The sequence below is a fragment of the Manis javanica genome, chromosome 3 (assembly GCF_040802235.1).
Source record: "Manis javanica isolate MJ-LG chromosome 3, MJ_LKY, whole genome shotgun sequence".
Taxonomy (NCBI): Eukaryota; Metazoa; Chordata; class Mammalia; order Pholidota; family Manidae; genus Manis; species Manis javanica.
The window spans coordinates 56130220-56135412 of NC_133158.1; positions in this window are offsets into that span (position 1 = coordinate 56130220).

Below are 5193 nucleotides of genomic sequence, written 5' to 3' on the forward strand. Positions count from 1 at the left end.
TGAGACTGGACAGGAGGCCTTTCCTCCCCAGCCCACTGTCCCTATGGCATGCCATAGGGTGTCTTACTTCCTCATCTGTAGCAGGGTCTCTAAGCAGAACTCTGCTCTCCAAGCTCTTTGTCTGCTCTGACAAACTGTTTTTTTTAATTTTTTTTGATGCAATTGTGAATGGAGTTGTTTTCCTGATTTCTCTTTCTGTTGGTTCATTGTTAGTGTATAGGAAAGCCACAGATTTCTGTGTGTTAATTTTGTATCCTGCAACTTTGCTGTATTCCAATATCAGTTCTAGTAGTTTTGGGGTGGAGTCTTTAGGGTTTTTTATGTACAGTATCATGTCATCTGCAAATAGTGACAGTTTAACTTCTTCTTTACCAATCTGGATTCCTTGTATTTTTTTGTTTTGTCTGATTGCCGTGGCTAGGACCTCCAGTACTATGTTAAATAACAGTGGGGAGAGTGGGCATCCCTGTCTAGTTCCCGATCTCAGAGGAAAAGCTTTCAGCTTCTCGCTGTTCAATATAATGTTGGCTGTGGGTTTATCATAAATGGCCTTTATTATGTTGAGGTACTTGCCCTCTATATCCTTTTTGCTGAGAGTTTTTATCATGAATGGATGTTGAATTTTCTCGAATGGTTTTTCAGCATCTATGGAGATGATCATGTGGTTTTTGTCTTTCTTTTTGTTGATGTGGTGGATGATGCTGATAGACTTTCGAATGTTGTACCATCCTTGCATCCCTGGGATGAATCCCACTTGGTCATGGTGTACGATCCTTTTGATGTATTTTTGAATTCGGTTTGCTAATATTTTGTTGAGTATTTTTGCATCTACGTTCATCAGGGATATTGGTCTGTAGTTTTCTTTTTTGGTGGGATCTTTGCCTGGTTTTGGTATTAGGGTGATGTTAGCTTCATAGAAAGAGTTTGGGAGTATCCCCACCTCTTCTGTTTACTGGAAAACTTTAAGGAGAATGGGTATTATGTCTTCCCTGTATGTCTGATAAAATTCTGAGGTGAATCCATCTGGCCCGGGGGTTTTGTTCTTTGGTAGTTTTTTGATTACCGCTTCAATTTCGTTGCTGGTAATTGGTCTGTTTAAATTTTCTGTTTCTTTCTGGGTCAGTCTTGGAAGGTTGTATTTTTCTAGGAAGTTGTCCATTTCTTCTAGGTTTCCCAGCTTGTTAGCATATAGGTTTTCATAGTACTCTCTAATAATTCTTTGTGTTTCTGTGCGGTCCATCGTGATTTTTCCTTTTTCGTTTCTGATACTGTTGATTTGTGTTGACTCTCTTTTCCTCTTAATAAGTCTGGCTAGAGGCTTATCTATTTTGTTTATTTTCTCGAAGAACCAGCTCTTGGTTTCATTGATTTTTGCTATTGTTTTATTCTTCTCAATTTTATTTATTTCTTCTCTGATCTTTATTATGTCCCTCCTTCTGCTGACCTTAGGCCTCATTTGTTCTTCTTTTTCCAATTTCGATAATTGTGACATTAGACTATTCATTTGGGATTGTTCTTCCTTTTTTAAATATGCCTGGATTGCTATATACTTTCCTCTTAAGACTGCTTTTGCTGTGTCCCACAGTAGTTGGGGCTTTGTGTTGTTGTTGTCATTTGTTTCCATATATTGCTGGATCTCCATTTTGATTTGGTCATTGATCCATTGATTATTTAGGAGCGTGTTGTTAAGCCTCCATGTGTTTGTGAGCCTTTTTGCTTTCTTTGTACAGTTTATTTCTAGTTTTATGCCTTTGTGGTCTGAAAAGTTGGTTGGTAGGATTTCAATCTTTTGGAATTTACTGAGGCTCTTTTTGTGGCCTAGTATGTGGTCTATTCTGGAGAATGTTCCATGTGCACTTGAGAAGAATGTGTATCCTGTTGCTTTTGGATGTAGAGTTCTGTAGATGTCTATTAGGTCCATCTGTTCTAGTGTGTTGTTCAGTGCCTCTGTGTCCTTACTTATTTTCTGTCTGGTGGATCTGTCCTTTGGAGTGAGTGGTGTGTTGAAGTCTCCTTGAATGAATGCATTGCATTCTATTTCCTCCTTTAGTTCTGTTAGTATTTGTTTCAGGTATGTTGGTGCTCCTGTATTGGGTGCATATATATTTATAATGGTTATATCCTCTTGTTGGACTGAGCCCTTTATCATTATGTAATGTCCTTCTTTGTCTTTTGTTACTTTCTTTATTTTGAAGTCTGTTTTGTCTGATAACAGAATTGCAACACCTGCTTTCTTCTTTCTGTTGTTTGCATGAAATATCTTTTTCCATCCCTTGACTTTAAGTCTGTGCATGTCTTTGGGTTTGAGGTGAGTCTCTTGTAAGCAGCATATGGATGGATCTTGCTTTTTTATCCATTCTATTACTCTGTGTCTTTTGATTGGTGCATTCAGTCCATTTACATTTACGGTGATTATTGAAAGGTACGCACTTATTGCCATTGCATGCTCTAAGTTTGTGGTTACCAAAGGTTCAGGGTCAGCTTCTTTACTATCTTACTGTCTAACTTAACTCACTTGTTGAGCTATTATAAACGCGGTCTGATGATTCTTTATTTCTCTTCCTTCTTGTTCCTCCTCCTCCCTTCTTCATATGTTGGGTGTTTTGTTCTGTGCTCTGTTTAGGAGTGCTCCCATCTAGAGCAGTCCCTGTAGGATGCCCTGTAGAGGTGGTTTGTGGGAGGCAAAGTCCCTCAACTTTTGCTTGTCTGGGAATTGTTTAATCCCTCCTTCATATTTAAATGATATTCGTGCTGGATACAGTAGTCTTGGTTCGAGGCCCTTCTGTTTCACTGCATTAAGTATATCATGCCATGACAAAGTTTCTGTATCTCTTTTGCTTTGAATTCTTCCACAAGGTTCGGTACAGATGGCTGTTAATAAATACTTGTCCCCAGGTGTGGGTAAAATTGCAGTGTTTCCAGAATCTCTCGCCTGGCCTTAATCCATCTTCATATCAATAGGTGTTTACAAGGGGTGGGGAGAAGCTGTTCTGCCCCGAGTTCACCCAGGACCTTGAGAGAATCCTGGGAGCTGGAGCGGTGGCTGGAGAAACGGATGAGTGGAGGTGAACAAACGCAGCCAAGATTCTTGTAAGCAATAAACGGGTTTCTTTCACTTTATTTTTTCCCCTTGACTGATTTTGACTTCACAGGTTTATTTCACCTCGGGCTGGGAATACACTTTACCCCCGGAGTTACACTAGGCTACCTAGTTAATTAAATAAAAGGAATGGAAAAAGTGTGTGCTGCTGTAGAAGGGGCTATATGAAGATAGATAACCCACTGTTAGGGGTCAAATACGTCCCCCACCCATCCATTTGTTGAAGTCCTAAACACCAGCACCTCAGAAGGTGACTGTATTTGAAGATAGGTTCTTAAAAGAAGTAATTAAAAACATATTGGTGGGCCTGATCCAATACCAGTGGTGTACTTATAAGAGACCCGAGTGAAGACCTAGGGAGAAGATGATCATCTGCAAGCCTAGAAACCAACGCTGCTGACTCTTTGACCTCAAACTTCTAGCCTCCAGAGTTGTGAGAAAATGCATTTCTATTGTTTAAGCCCCCAGAGTCTGGTACTTGGTTATGACAGCCCTAGTAGCCCAGCACGCCTGCTATTTTCACTCTCCTGTGCTTCCACAAATGCCTGCAAGAATAAGAAAGAGAAGGTTTTGCTTATGAAAACCTCTTCCCCAAAGTGTCAAACTACAAAGTCAGTGCTAAGATTTATACTTAGAGTTCAGCCATCCTTTTTAGAAATAGGAAACTTTTTTCCTCTGGTTGCAGATTTTTACAATTAGGACAGTCTCGAGACCAGAGCATCCAAACTTGTCATCCAAACTGGTTTAATCTGGTCACAAACATGTTTTGTTTTGGTCTCTACATATTAAAAAAATTTTTTTTTGGAATAGTGGCAAATATTTAAAACTTGAGGGGCTTTCACATTAAAGCCCATATTCCTGGCTTCTTTTAGAAAATCAGAAGATCTGGCTTTTGGAACATTTGGAGTGAAGTAGCGTTTCTTTCTTTAGATGGGGCATATGCTCTCCACTTACTACAGTCCCCAGTGGGCCTACTGCATTCATTTACCTGACCCTGTTCACCATTTGCATCTGTGGCTCTAGTCTACTAAAAAGGCCAAAAATCTGTTACTCTCCACCTTACAGAGGAGATCACAGAATTTCCCCACAAAAGCAAAGGATATACAAGAATACGCACAATATTGTATTTGCTGTTTATTCAACTAGCAAAGCCTATACCACATTTAGCTCTTTGGGTCCTGATTAAAATCTGAGCATGAAACTGAGAGCATGCCACCCCATGAGAAGAGGTCTAAGAAGCATGGAGAGCCAGGTTAGGGAAGACTGAAGTCAGGAGTTTAGAGGACTAGCTGACTTTGGCTGCTGGCAGCCTTATCAGAAGCTCCAACAGTATTACAGTCTCAAAGAGTAACTTGAATTGCCAAGAACAACAAGGAAATTCCTGCCACAAGCTCTCCAGGATTGAAAGCAATGTAGAATCACTCCTGCATGGCCAAGAACTCTGACTGCCCTGCCCCTCTGTTATGCTTCTTTGAGATGAATTGATACTATTAGGCTTTGGTCTGGTAATAGGTTCTCTTCATAGAACATATGAGAAATTGGTCTAAGATCTGATTAGTTAAATTCTAAAACATTTGGAGTGGTTCAGAAGAGCAAAAATAGGTTTTGTTGCACATGAAATAGCCATGAACAATTAGGAAAGAACCATAAAGAGAACAGCTTATGATGAGGCCAAAATTGCCTCAAACGATGGAAGGAAGGAGCAGAATGTCCCTTTTTGCCGTATCCATTGCATTGGGCAACTTTTGACAACTCTGTGTGGTTACCCAATACCACTTTAAAAGACTATAGCAATAGTAGGAGGAAGAAAGGAACAACTGAGGGAGAATTCACATGGCTTTTTCTCACCAAATGAGAGTCAGGAAACAAAAATGCAAACGGGTCCTATAAAGATTCAGCACTTACCCCTCTTACAGTGATCAAGGGAAGGAGACTTCCTTGCTGGAAGTTTCTGTTTGTATCTTCTGGCTTGTGAGATGTGGCAGTAGAGCCAGATGTCATCTTTCTACTTGAAATCCAGTAATGTGAAAGGGAAAATAAGTCTTCCTAAGAACCTAATTCAGAACAAGGCTGTACTTAGGCCCAGACAGAAG